Source organism: Hylobates moloch, unplaced genomic scaffold, assembly GCF_009828535.3.
Source record: "Hylobates moloch isolate HMO894 unplaced genomic scaffold, HMol_V3 SCAFFOLD_19, whole genome shotgun sequence".
NCBI classification, from domain to species: Eukaryota; Metazoa; Chordata; class Mammalia; order Primates; family Hylobatidae; genus Hylobates; species Hylobates moloch.
Genome location: NW_026652294.1, coordinates 39,663,092 through 39,678,200, shown reverse-complemented (window position 1 = coordinate 39,678,200; position 15,109 = coordinate 39,663,092). Strand labels below are relative to the sequence as shown.

Below are 15,109 nucleotides of genomic sequence, written 5' to 3'. Positions count from 1 at the left end.
TGTAAAGGGTTTGATAAAGAATAGGTGCCCAATGCCAGGCTTGAGAAAAGCACTGTTTTTATGTAGAGCTTGGTACCTCCTGCCAGGATTGGTGGGTGGGATCTGCTGTTTTCCCGAAGTGACCTCCACTCCCCATTTCTTTGGTGATAGCACCATCCTTTTCCATTAGGGTAATCCCCTCCACCACCACTGCCTCCACCTCCAGCTCCGGCTCCTGGGATCTCCAGATAGCACAGGACTGGGCCATCAGGAGACTCCATCCCCTTGACCACAGTGACCAGCTCAGGGAAAGGGCTCCTGTCTGTCTGGCGAGTGCTAATCCCTAGACTTTTTCTGGAACTACTGGGGAAGAGAAGTGCTCTTTTCTGCGAGGAGGTTGTTAAACTGGTAGGATGTAAGTGTGAGGCCGCTCGGAACCATCTGTGCCAGCACATGGGAGAGACTGCCTGTAAAGGAAATCAAGACAGAAAAGAGCAGAGCCGAGAAACGCAGAGAGAGAACCTGAGGCTCAGGGACGTGGTTTGAGCAAATGCATGTGGCCAGGCCTGAAACAATGTCTTCCCAGGCACCTTGCAGAATTCACACGAGCCACTGGATTCCCTTCTCTGCTTTAGCTACAGCAAGAGTCCAGATTCCACAGGCCTGCTTCTCAAAGGCACTTCAGCCTTTGGTTGGGATGGACCCCAGAGGGTTAAATGTAGCCCCGGTGCCCGGCACATCCAAGGAGTTGGGGCAGGAGGTTGTAAGGAGTTCCACTTTCTCCCCTTTCCCTCAAGTGTTTTGTTAAGAAGAAAGCAGAGGCTGGGTCAGTGGTCCCTTGAGTTGCTCTGGTCTTCCCCCAGTTTCTACGAGTGGGGACCACTCTTTCTCTGAATTTCTTGGCCTGCTGTGGCTAATACTGAGTCATAAGCAGTCACGTCAGCCACCTTTGCTAAAAATAGTCTTTATTTTATTCCAGGTGGATACCTTGCATTTAGCACTTCTTGCTTTCACATCTCATTTGATCTTTACAACAACCACGTAAGAGAGGCAAGACCGATATTATCATTATTGTTATTTCCACCAACATACAGATGAGGAAACTGAACTGACAGTTTAACGGTGCATGACTACAGTGTGATTGCTGCTGAGCTATAACCACAAAGTGAGACTGGGCCCCATTTGTTCATGTATCCACCTATTCATCCAAAAAATATTTATTAAGGGTCTACAAGAGCCAAACTCTTAGCTAGTTTCCTTTTTTTTTTTTTTTTTTGAGATGAAGTCTGGCTCTGTCACGCAGGCTGGAGTGCAATGGCGCGATCTTGGCTCACTGCAAGCTCTGCCTCCTGGGTTCACATTCTCCTGCCTCAGGCCCCTGAGTAGCTGACTACAGGCGCCTGCCACCACGCCTGGCTAATTTTTTTGTATTTTTAGTAGAGACAGAGTTTCACCATGTTGGCCAGGATGGTCTCGATCTCCTGACCTTGCGGTCCACCTACCTTGGCCTCCCAAAGTGCTGGGATTACAGGTGTGAGACACCGTGCCTGGCCACTAGTTTCAATAATGAGTTTAAAATAAGTAAATAAGATGTGAATCTTACCTTCAAGAATTTCACGGTCTCTGAGGAATGATAAAGACATGTTTCCAAATTATAATGTTAAAAAGGAAGGAAAGGGTATGTTTTATGAAAGGCCTTGGTAAAATGCTGTGGAAATTCAGGAGAAAGAGATTATTTCTACCTGTGGGGATTGACATTCGTGGACATCTTTGGAAAGCAAGTAGAATTTGGATGTACATGAATGAGTGAAGTGGATTCCAGGAAGAGGGAAAGCATGAACAAAAACAAAACCATGGGGGGTCAAATGGATAAGCCAAAATCTGGACCTAGCTCAAGCACAAGTCATGTGAGAGAAGGATAGGAGAGCTTGGAAAGTTGCGTTCAGAGATCCATAAGGCCGAGCTAAAGAGATTGGGCTGTATTCTGTTGATGATAACTTTTTTTTTTTTAAGCAGTAACTCCTTCATGGAAACTAACCTATGCCGTGCAGAGGGTAGTTAGAAGGATAGGAGACTGAATGTAGGGATCAGTTTTCCAGGCAAGAAGTTATAAGGTCCAGGGTAGGGTAATGTTCTGGTTATTTATTGCTGTATTAACATATCACCCCCAAAACTTAAGGACTCAAAATGGAAACTTTTTTTTTTTATTTTAGAGACAGGATCTTGCTCTATCGTGCAGGTTGGAGTGCATTGCCTGATCATAGCTCACTGTAACCTTGAACTCCTGGACTCAAGCAATCCCCCACCTCAGCCTCTCAAGTAGCTAGATTACAGGTGTGCACCACCACAGCCAGCTAACATTTTACTTCTTGTAGAGATGGGGTCTCTCTATTTTGTACAGGCTGGTCTCAAACTCCTGGCCTCAAGCAATCAGTCTGCCTCAGCCTGCCTAAGTGCTGGGGTTAGAGGCTTGAGCCACTGTGCCCCGCCAACAACAGTTTTATTATATCTCACAACTGTGTGGATCAGGAATTTGGGTAGGGCTCAGCTGGGTGATTCTTCTGTTCCATATAGCATTATCTGGAGTCACTCAGTGGTATTCAGCTGGTAGGCTGGAAGGCCCAAGATAGCTTCCCTCACATGCCTGGCTTCTTGAAAGAAATGGCTGGAAGGCTGACCTCAGTTGATTTCTTCTCTTTCTCCATGTAGTTCCAGGGTCTTTCTAGCTGTCTAGAGCTCTAAGAGTGAGGGTTTGAGAGAGGAAGTGGAAATTGCTGATCTCTTAAGTCCTGGGCCTGTAGAGTGACACAGCATCATTTCTATCATATGTATTGGTTCAACTAGTTACAGAGCCCACCCAGATTCAAGGGGATTGGGACACACAGTCACTTTTCAATGGGAGCATTGTCAAAAATTTGTGACTGTCTTTCTTTCACCACAGGTAATAATGGGAATGGACAGAGGATAACAGGTAGAAGGTGAATTATAAGGGAAAAGTCACAGGACTTGGCAACTGCTTGGAGTCATTCAGTCATGAAAGATTTATTGAGCATTTACGATGTCAGGCAATGTTATAGACACTGAAGACACAGCAGTGAACAAAACAGATAAAAACCCCTGGCCCCATGGAGTTCGTATGCTAGTAGATTGGAGAGTGAAAGGAGGCAACTGACATTTCCAGTGTCTGTTCCTGGCAGCACAGTGTGGCCATTGTCAAATATAGGGACCTAGGGAGGCCAATCCGAATTTAGGTTTGATAACATAACCAGGAAACTAAGTGCTCAATTCTACTAGCACTTGGGTTGAAATCACAACCACAGAAACAGCCCTCCAACTCCAAGCCATTGAGGAAATCCAGGATTTTACTTCCAACCACAGGCAGCGCCTATGAGATTACAAAGAGAAAGACAGACACTTTAAAAACCTCATAGATTTCTGGCCTTCCTTGGGCTGGAAAAGCATGTGGAATCATGTAAATCCACAGTTTCACCAATTTTTAATTCATGAGCAATCTTGTTTCAACAATAATTCTACCCCTTCCAGATAATTTTGAATAAATCCCAGACATCATATTATCTTAAATATTTCTGTATGTATCTCTAGAAAAGGACTTAAAAAAATAACCACAAGGTCAGGCATGGATCACTTGAGCCCAGGAGTTCGAGACTAACCTGGGCAACATGGCGAAACCCCATTTCTGCAAAAAATACAAAAATTGGCCGGGCATGGTGGCACGTGACTGTAGTCCCCACTGCTTGGGAGGCTGAGGTGGGAGGATCACTTGAGCCTAGGAGGCGTAGGTCACAGTGAGCCAAGATCATGCCACTGCACTCCAGCCTGGGTAACAGAGTGAGACCTTGTCTTAAAAAATAATAATAAATAACCACCATATCATTATCACACCTGAAAAGTTAACAATAATCAATTTCTTGATATCATATATTAAACCAATATTCAAATTTTCCCAATATATGGTTGGTTTGAATCAAGTGCCAAAAAAGGTTCATACATTATGTTTGCTGATGAGTATTTCATCCCTTGTGCTTGATCTTGATCTATAGGTCTCTCTTCCATTTCTCCTTCTCCTTTCCTTTTACAGTGGCCCCCCTCTTCTCTGCTGGGGATAAGTTTCAAGACCTCCAGTGGATGCCTGATAACACAGATGATATTAACCCCTATATCTGCCATGTTTTTTTCCTATACATACATACCTCTAAAATAGTTTAACTTATAAATTAGGCACAGTAAGAGATTAACAACAATAAGAAATGATAAAATAAAATAATTAGAACAATAGACTGTAATGAGAGTTATGTGAATATGGTCTCTGTCTCTCTCTTTACAAATATCTTATTGTACTATATATACCTTTTTTGGGACCATGGTTGACCATGGGTAACTGAAACCTCAGAAACCAAAACTGAGGATAAGAAGGTACTATTGTAATTTCCTTGTAGTTTTTTTGAGACAGAGTCTCACTCTGTCGTCCATCCTGGAGTGCAGTGGCGCGATCTCGGTGCACTGCAACCTCCGTCTCCCAGGTTCAAGCGATTCTCCTGCCTGAGCCTCCCTAGTAGCTGGGATTACAGAAATGCACCACCACGCCCAGCTAATTTTTTTGTATTTTTAGTAGAGACAGGGTTTCACTAGGTTGACCAGGCTGGTCTTGAACTCCTGACCTCAAATGATCCGCCTGCCTCGGCCTCCCAAAGGGCTGGGATTACAGGCGTGAGCCACTGTGCCCAGCCCCCTTGTAGTTTATTGTTGAAGAAATCAGGTTGTCCTATAAAATTTTCCACAGCCTGAATTTTTCGAGATTGCTATCCTATGTTGATGTTTAACATGTTTCTCTTTCCTCTGCATTGCTGGTAAATTGGTAGTGAGATCCAGAGGCTGAATCCGACTTAGGTTTCTTAGCAAGAATAGCTCAGAGGTGGGATTGCGTATTTCCACCAGGAGTCACATAGCAGGTTGGTTTCCTTCTTGTGACGTTAACGTCCATTGACAATTTTTGTTAAAATGCAGTATTTTCAGGGGTTGTAGAACAATGATGTTCCAATTCTATAATTCCTTTGTCATTTTTCAGCTGCAATACTTATGTAAAGAGAAACTTCTCTCTCCTCAACTATTTGGCCGTCTGAGATAACAGTCATACAAGAAAGGCAAGATAAATGCTGGATTTTTTTTTGCCTCTATTTACCTGTTTTCAAAATGATAACATCGTTCCCTTGCCCTTTTCAAAGTTAACCAATGAGTTAGATTGTTTCTTTTTGTCATTAAAAACCCATGTATTTAAACATATTTAATATGTTTCAGCTCATTGTCCTTATTATCATTGATACTCACATTGTGCCTCCCACCTTTGGTGGCCAGTGGGAGCCTCTTCAAGTTAGTGCCTGAGTTCTTTTGTCACAACATAATAGTTTTCGAAATTTTATTTCCTTGCTTTCTGTCATGACAAGATGTTCCAAGCTCATTTTGTATATTTCCCACCTCAGACTGGACCTAGGCATTTCTCCAAGGAGTCTTGGTTTCATTGGTGGGAATTAATATGTCTAGACCACAATTAGTAGCCACGAGGTTGCTCATTGTTTCTAGGCCTTTTCAGTGGGTAGGGCTAGGAAATACTTTTTTTTTTTTTGAGACAGAGTCTCGCTCTGTCACCCAGGCTGGAGTGCAGTGGTGCAATCTCGGCTCACTGCAACCTCCACCTCCCGGGTTCAAGCGATTCTCCTGCCTCAGCCTCCTGAGTAGCTGGGATTACAGGCACACACCACCACACCCAGCTAACTTTTGTATTTTTAGTAGAGATGGGGTTTCACCATGTTGGTCAGGCTGGTTTTGAACTCCTGACCTTGTGATCTGCCCGCCTCGAGTGCTGGGATTACAGACATGAGCCACTGCGTCCAGCCAGAAATACTTTCTTTTTAATGACAAAATATTATCACCAGTTCATACTGAAACTTCCAGTTCAATTCAGTACCATCAAATTTTGACTTAACTTCATCTGTCTTGCATATATGCCTGCTTTCTCTGACACTGAAAAATCCTGGTTCTTGACAATATAACAGAATTACTTATCTCTTTTATCTCACCGTATGCACACAGTGGTCTCAGAATAACATTACCACCAACAATATGATTACTGAAAATAGGTCACCATTTTTTTCTTTCTTTCTTTCTTTTTTTGGACAGTTCTTTTCGTCCTTAGGGTATAGCCCACTAGGAATGTACACTCAAGTTTCTATGCTTTCAAGTCACTTGGAATCATTTTTCTCTGTATGGTTATGCTTCACATTAGATAAAGAGTTATGTTCATTTTTTTATTTGCTTTAGATTTTTAATTACTCTCTTCTAAAACTTTACATTTCTTATATAAAATATTTACGTGGTTCTAAAGTCCTATCTACAAAACAAGGTATATTGAGAGAAGCTCAGCTTTTATCCTTGTCTCTCTATCCTATTCCCTCTCTTTCCCTATAGATAACTTTTTAAAAATTATGGCTTATCTTTTGTAACATATACATATATAAATATATATAGTCATATGTCACTTAATCACAGGATATGTTCTAAGCAATTTTGTCATTGTGTTGACACAAACCTAGATGGCAGAGCCTACTATACACCTAAGCTAGGTGGTATAGCCTACTGCTCCTAGGATACAAACCCCTACAGCATGTTACAGTACTGAATACTGGAGCCCACGGTAACACAATGGTTAGTATTTGTATATCTAAACACAGAAAAGCTACAGTAAAAATACAGTATGCAATCTTAGGGGACCACCATCGTATATGTGGTCCATTGTTTACTGAGTCATCATTACATGGCGCATGACTGTATATACACACATCTCCTTTCTTAAATTCTATACACACTTTTTCCCATCTTGCTCTTTTCGTTGGAGATGACTCCAGAACAGAACTTCCCCTGGAACCTGACAAACGGGGCTTCTACCCTAAGTCCCTGCTTAGAAGGCCCCACATATCACAAACACAAACGAGACTCTTATTAGAAAGTTCACAGGTGCCTTGGACTCTAGGTTACCAGCATTCAGCACTGGCTCAGTGAGATGCAGGCCCCAAACATCCTCTTTCATAACGAACACCATTCAGGCCCCAGGGAAACCCCATCTCTACTAAAAATACAAAAATTAGCTGGCTGTGGTGGTGCACGCCTGTAGTCTCAGCTACTTGGGAGGCTGAGGCAGGAGAATCACTTGAACTTGGGAGGCGGAGGTTGCAATGAGCTGAGATCGCACCACTTCACTCCAGCCTGGGCGACAGAGCAAGACTCCATCTAAAAAAAAAAAAAAAAAAAAAGATAAACGACATTATCTAATCCTTTCCCCTAATGCAAATGCAGTTGATTATTACATAACAACATATAGCTCCCCAGGAATGTCGAATGTGTCTGCTGTTCTCTCGCCTTGCCAAGAATATGTTGTAAAACTTGTGAGGTTTCACCAATCTGATAGGTTAGAAATAGTATATGTGTCATTTTAATGTTTCATTATTCTAATTATGAGTGAGGTTGAGCTTGTGTGTGTGTGTGTGTGTGTGTGTGTGTGTGAGATTAGGACCATTTTCATTTCTTTTTCCGTGAATTATCTATTAATACATCTAGCCCATTTTCCTGGGGTATTACTGGGTTGTTTTCGTCTCCTCTATTTTTAGGAGCTTCTCATAAACAAGAATATGAACTCTTTGTCTGTGAACACCTGGTTCTTTCTCTGTGCTAGACTCCAGATTCGATTTAGGGAATTCAACAAAATATAAGGCATCACCCATGCTCTCAAACATAAGGCATCACCCATGCTCTCAAACTGGCATCACCCATGCTCTCAAACATAAGGCATCACCCATGCTCTCAAACTTTAAATGTTAAATGTTAAATATAAGGCATCACCCATGCTCTCAAACAAACTTTAAATGTTACACAACAAGAGAGATACATAACTTCATGAAACAATAAGAAAGGAGAGGTCTCAGATGAGAACATAATTTGTGAACAAAATTAGTTGTTATAACCCAGAAGTTCAGAAAAAGGGAGTTTTCAGGCTACGGTGCCTGGAAGATCTTATGAAGGTGGAAGTGGATCTAAGCTGGATTTTGAGGAACAAATTGGAAACATAGGAGAGAAGGTTGGAAGGTAAGGATGCCACCCCTGGCGGGGACAGTCATGAAGCTGGGTGGAGGAGTATGGTCTTATTGGGTAGGCATAGGAGGAGGAGAATGACGCATGCTAAGATATCAAATGAGAGGATGCAGGACACAGCCCTAGGGGCCAGAGGACATTACACCAACGACTCCAAAGCTTCCCTCTGCCAGCAGGTGGAGTGAGCCCTACACCCTCCCCATGCACCCCAACACTATCTGAGGGTGGGAAACAGAAGGGAAGCAAAAAGAGGGACTCTCTTGAGTATTTATCTTAAGGAGAATGAGCGCTACCTAAACGGGCTAAGAAATGGTCAGATCAGACAGATTCTTTTTTTTTTTTTTTTTTGAGATGGAGTGTTTTTGTTTTGTTTGTTTGTTTGTTTGTTTGTTTGTTTATGGAGTTTCACTCTCGTTGCCCAGGCTCTGGAGTGCAATGGCGTGACTTCGGCTCACTGCAACCTCCGCCTCCTGGGTTCAAGTGATTCTCCTGCCTCAGCCTCCTGAGTAGTTGGGATTACAGGTGTGTGCCACCACACCCAGCTAATTTTTTATATTTTTTGTAGAGACATGGTTTCACCATGTTGGCCAGGCTGGTCTCGAACTCCTGACCTCAAGTAATCTGCCTGCCTCAGACTCTCAAAGTCCTGGGATTACAGGCGTGAGCCACCGCACCTGGCCTGGACAGAGATTCTAATTATATTAGCCACTTAGCTCATTCCACCCTGATCACATGTGAATGAAGGGGATGGGGGCTGAGGAAGAAGCCAGATGAGTTATAGACAAAGTAAAACGTTCATGTTGGTCTACCCATCTCAGTTATAGTTTGAGCTAACATTTTTGACCCTGCCGTATAAGACCAGAAAGGGCAGAATGTGTCCCCCAACCCCAAGTTCACATGTTGAAACCCTGATCCTCCAATGTGACGGTAAATGATTGGTCCCTTTATAAAAGGGACCCCAGAGAGCTCTCCTGCCCTCTTTCTGCCATGTGAGGATACACAGAGAAGTTGCCAGTCTGCAACCTGGAAGAGGTCCTTCACCAGAACCTGACCAAGCTGTCACCCTCATCCTGGACTTCCAGACTTAGAAACTGTGAGAAATAAATATCCGGAATTCTACTGTAGTAGCCCTAACTGACTAAGACAAATACCTATCTCATAGGGCTGTTGGAAGGATGACATGGGCTAACACATATAAGGTGCTTAGTGCCTGCCTGGCACATAATAATGCTACACAAGTGTAAGCTATTATTATTAGGTGATCAAAAAATAGTTGCTGAGGGAGTGAGCAAACAACTAAGTCAAAGCATGAAAGACTGACCAGTTGGCGACAGTCCTTGGTAGAAAAAGCTTGAGGGTCAGACAAGCCTAGTGTCCCTCACGCCCCTGCTGAGAGCCACAACCCTTCCCTGCCTGCACCCTCACTTGCCCTAGCAGGAGCCAGTGCTGGTCTGGCACACAGATTCTTTGGCTGTGTCTCTTGGACAATTATAACTGAGGAATTCGCTTATTTTGGGTGAAATCCCTGGAAGTCCAACTTGCGATCTCAATCTGGGCAATGCAGCCACATTTTCCAATGAGTAACTCCCTCCAATATAACTCCTGGCAGACGATGCTATCGGTCGCTGAGAGAATGTGCCATCATACGTGGGAAATAGTAAGACCACTGCGTGGGGCTTGACTCATCTGTCAGAGACGGGGTATTTTGAAATCTTGACCTCATTTGCAAACATGTGTTTGCACATACCTTTTGTCAGATGCAACTTTTCCATTCCCAATTTAGCTCCTCCAAATTTTCCCTGAAATGAAAGATGTGACAATGAAGAGAGATAAAGAAACTTTTAATAGGTCTTGATCCAGGTATGTCCTGGGAGAACTCATCTGTCTCTAACTTCCTGTTGACCCCAGAGCCAGGTCTAGGGAGACAGAAGAGGCAAGCACCAAAAATGTTAACAACTACCACTTACTGTAAGCATTACCTGTGGCCAGGCACCGTGCTAACCACTGTACGTACAGAGATTCCTTCACGTACATCGTGACGCTAGAGACCCAGAGAGTTTAAGTAGCTTGCTCAATGTCACGAGCTGAAATGTGAATTCGGGCTGCCTGTCTCCAAAGCGTCTTTGTTTAACCACTTCGGTAGACACTATCTGGATACTATCTTGCTTTATGACATCAGCCAAGAGCCTCTGGCCTTCTGGTTGGAAACATGGAAAAAGTTTTCAGCCTTTTTTTTGTTTTTGTTTTTGTTTTTTGAGATAGAGTTTTGCTCTTTTTGCCCAGGCTGGAGTGTAATGGCACAATCTTGGCTCACCACAACCTCTGCCTCCCAGATTCAAGGGATTCTTCTGCCTCAGCCTCCCGAGTAGCTGGGATTACAGCCACACCACCAGGCCCAGCTAATTTTGTATTTTTGGTAGAGACAGGGTTTCTCCATGTTGGTCAGGCTGGTCTCGAACTCCGGACTGCAGGTGATCTGCCTGCCTCAGCCTCCCAAAGTGCTGGAATTACAGGCGTGAGCCACCGCGCCCAGCCAAGTTTTTGGCATTTTTATAGGCTGTCAGGCATTGTGGGGAAGAGAAGCTAACAGTAGGTCTCTGTGATTTGTAAATAGACACTTCGGGGGAAGAGTGGGCAGCCTTCTGTTTAATCTCGCAAAGTCTTCTGCGTCTGGCTCCCCCATCATCCTGACAATGTCCTCCTCTCCACACTCTGTCTGAACTGAACATAAGCCCCATGCCCCCAAGTTCTTTCCCATCACTCCCCAAGCCCCCACTGAAACACACCAGCATCTTCTGAATTCTAGCGATCTTTACTGGAATGCTCTGTATTATTTTTCCAGCGTGTGAAACAGTGCTTCCCGCATGGTAGGTGCACCATAAAATTGCCACGACTGGCAATGAGGACACAGAGAGAGCTGTGGATGGGGAGCGGGCACGTGGCTTAGGGCTGAGTCCGAGCTCTGCCTTGACTTGCTGTGTCATCTGGTGCAAGTCTCCAGCTTGGTACCTCACCCATGAAATGATGTCTAGGTGGCATCTTTGGCCTCTTCCATCTGTAGAGGTCTGGATTCTGTGATTCCACAGGCTCATCTGAAGGGCATACTCCAGCTCTGCTGTCCTTTTGGGAAGGCTGGGTTCCTAGGCAGAGCCTCTGTGTCTCCAACCTGCAGCCAACTTTCATATACCAGGGATGGAAAATAGTGCTATTATTAGTGGGCTCACAACTGTCAATGTGTTAAATGGAAGGAAATTGGAAAATCTCATTTCATGAGCACATTTAAGGACAGAGGAGGAACCACTATGTCCTGATGTGCCCAAAACTGCACAACTAACTATAAAATTTGGGGCGGCTGGGCACAGTGGCTCACGCCTGTAATCCCAGCACTTTGGGAGGCTGAGGCGGGTGAATCACGAGGTCAGGAGATAGAGACCATCCTGGCTAACACGGTGAAACCCCGTCTCCACTAAAAATACAAAAAAAAAAAAAAAAAAAAATAGCCACGCATGCTGGCGGATGCCTGTAGTCCCAGCTACTTGGGAGGCTGAGGCAGGAGAATGATGTGAACCTGGAAGGCGGAGCTTGCAGTGAGCCGAGATCGTGCCACTGCACTCCAGCCTGGGTGACAGAGCGAGACTCTGTCTCAAAAAAAAAGAAAAAAAAATGGGGGGCATAAAATGTACGGAAATGAGGGCGTTTTCTTGAGCTCCCCAGTGGTGTTTCTCACACCCAAAAGGTGAGGCTGGGCCAGAACCAAAGAGAAGGCTTCTCAGCACAGTGCACCCAACAGCCCCTAAGGATGGCTTCCCAAACACCTGTGGCCAGGCTCCTTCCAACAAGGAAATTAGCTAACTTGACTAGCAAATCTATCCCCTCACTCTGTGTTAGTCAGGGTTCTCTTAGGAGGACAGAACTAACAGTTCTAGAGGGACAGAACTATCGGAACAGAACAGGGCTCTCTTAGAGGGACAGAACTAACATACATCCTGTTAGTTTATTAAGTATTCACTTACACGATCACAAGGTCCCACAATAGGCCATCTGCAAGCTAAGGAGCAAGGAGAGTCAGCCCGAGTCTCAAAACTGAAGAACTTGTAGTCCCATGTTCGAGGGCAGGAAGCATCCAGCATGGGAGAAAGATGTAGGCTGGGAGGCTAGGCCCGTCTCGCTGTCTCACGTTTTTCTCCCTGCTTTATATTTACCGGTGACTGATTAGATGGCACCCACCCGAGTAAGGGTGGGTCTGCCTTCCCCAGCCCACTGACTCAAATGTTAATCTCCTTTGGCAACACCCTCACAGACACACCCAGGATCAATATTGCATCCTTCAGTCCAATCAAGTTGACACCCAGTATTAACCATCACACACTCCCAAGTGACAGATACCACATGGTAACTCTCATTGTTATGATTCAAGCCAAAACAGTCACTTGGATGATGGGAGGTTTGCGGCAGATAGATGGGCAGTGCCACAGTAAACCCATGGGGAAGGGTTTCTGGGCTGATGGGGCCTTGCAACACCCCCGAGACCAGTGATGGAAGCGACCACATGCTCTGCCAAGACACCAGATCTGCCCTGAAGTAGAAAATTGCCGAGAGAGCCCGTAGTCATCCCAAGGTGCCTATAAGATGCCATTTGCCCTGGCAGGTCTAATGTTTGCTGCACAATTGGGTCAAGAAACTTGGGGTGCTGAGGATATCAAGGGCTTAGACTAGCCTAATGCAAAGTCCAGTATGGTGTTCCAGCCTCTGCCACTGATGCCTCACAATTACCCTAAGATTTTCAGCAGCTGCACAAATCTGAAAACGGCCCCTTGATTCTGCTCCCTAGAAGAAAAGATGTATGGCCAGGCACAGTGGCTCACATCTGTAATCCCAGTACTTTGGGAGGCAGAGGCAAGTGGGTCACCTGAAGTCAGGAGTTTGAGACCAGTCTGGCCAACATGGTGAAACCCCATCTCTACTAAAAATACCAAAAAATTAGCCATGTGCCATGGCATGCTCCTGTAGTCTCAGCTACCTGGGAGCCTGAGGCAGGAGAATCACTTGAACCCAGGAGGTGGAGGTTGCAGTGAGCTGAGAATGTGCCACTGCACTGCAGCCTGGGTGACAGAGACCCATCACCAAAACAACAACAGCAACAACAAAACTGAGCTCAAAGTTCACCTCCTCCCTGAAGCTTCTCTGAACACTTTAGCCAAAATCTTTTTGAATTCAATAGTAAATATCGGCTCAATTCGTGATCCCAAATCTGCCTCAAGTACATTTGCAGCCTCATCTCGTCCCTCTAATGGATAATCCTGAAAACTGGATCAAGCCGAATTCCTTGAACATACCCCATGCTTTCCCATTACTTAGATTTTGATCACGATACTTTCTCTGCCCAGGGCCTCTCTGATGTCTCCACCTGTTGAAATTCTGTCCATTCTTGGATGCTTTATCCACCAAAAAGTCCTCCTCCACCAGGAAGTCTTTATTTACCTCGACTCCCATCACACCTGCAGCCCAACCAAAAGTGATCCTGTTCTTTTAATCTCAAAAACAGTATGTTTTAGTGTTGGTGGAAAACAATCACTGAGCCCTTTTGTTTTGTTTTTAATTGAGACTCCATCTCAAAAGATAAGAAAAGATATAAAGAAACAAACTGGAAAAGCTAATATGAGCCAGGAGCAGGTTTTAAAAAGCAGGTGGTTGATTACACAATTATTAACATGAATCAATCACCCAATCAGTCGAATTTGACTGTGAAACAAACATTTTTTGAGAACTTAAAATGGATGTAACATTATGTGAGGTGCTATGGGGGATACAAACTTTAGCAAAGTATGCTTTTCACTTTAAGATAATCCAGAAGAAGGCCAGGCAGTGGCTCCCGCCTGTAATTCCAGCACTTTGGGAGGCTGAGGTGGGCGGATTACCTGAGGTCAGGAGTTCGAGATCAGCCTGACCAACATGGTGAAACCCTGTCTCTACTGAAAATGCAAAAATTAGCTGGGCATGGTGGCGCATGCCTGTAATCCCAGCTACTCGGGAGGCTGAGGCAGGAGAATCGCTTGAACCTGGGAGGTGGAGGTTACAGTGAGCCGAGATCGCACCACTGCACTCCAGCCTGGGCAACAGAGTGGGACTCTGTCTCAAAAAATAATAAGCATCATCATCATCATCCTCATCTTCTTCATCATCTAGAAGAAAACATCTTATTTACAAATAACGTGAACGCCAGAAAGATTGTAAGTGTTATATGAAAGGGAACGAGTCAGGAATTTAACCTGGGTTCATGAGCCTTCCCTCCAAAATCAACTATAACATTGCACGTGCAAACACATGTGCAAATGGGAAGGAGAGTGAGCGTCCATAGTTCCCATGAGATTCTCAAAGTGGTCACTGGGTATTAAATGAAATAAGGCAAGCACAGTAAGACAATACTGTAAATCTCATTTATTTGTGGAATCTGAAAAAAGCTGATCTTATCGAAGTACAGAGTGGAATAGTGGTTACCAGAGACTAGGGAAGTTAGAGGAGAGGGGATGATGGAGAAAGATTGGTCAACAAGTACAAAATTGCAGTTCTATAGGAGGAGTAAGTTCTGTAGCACAGAAGGATGACTATGGTAAATGATATCATATTAAATAGTATATATTTCAAAATAAGTAGAGAGGATTCTGAATGTTCTCATCACAGAGAAATGATACATGTTTGAGATGATGAATATGCTAAATACCATGATTTGATCATTACACAATGTATACATGCATGGAATCATCAAACTGTATCCCATAAATTTATATAATTATTATGGGTCAATTAAAAACAAAACAAAAGGGCTCAGTGATTGTTTTCCACCAACACTAAAACATACTGTTTTAGAAGTCAAAAGAACAGGATCACATTTGGTTGGGCTGCAGGTGTGTTGGGAGTAGAGGTAGAGAAAGACTTCCTGGTGGAGGAGGACTTTTTGGTGGATAAGCCT

The 15,109-nt window shown here is 44.2% G+C and overlaps 1 long non-coding RNA gene across 1 annotated transcript; it reads right to left on the bottom strand.

Moving 5' to 3' along the window:
• Positions 1-4,079: 4,079 nt before the first annotated feature.
• On the bottom strand, positions 4,080-10,175 carry LOC131381974 (uncharacterized). The gene is made up of 3 exons (XR_009211088.1): positions 10,119-10,175; positions 9,887-9,938; positions 4,080-4,129 (listed from the first exon to the last, which is right to left on the bottom strand). It is a non-coding gene; the product is annotated as an uncharacterized LOC131381974 (long non-coding RNA).
• Between the last annotated feature and the right edge of the window lie 4,934 nt (positions 10,176-15,109).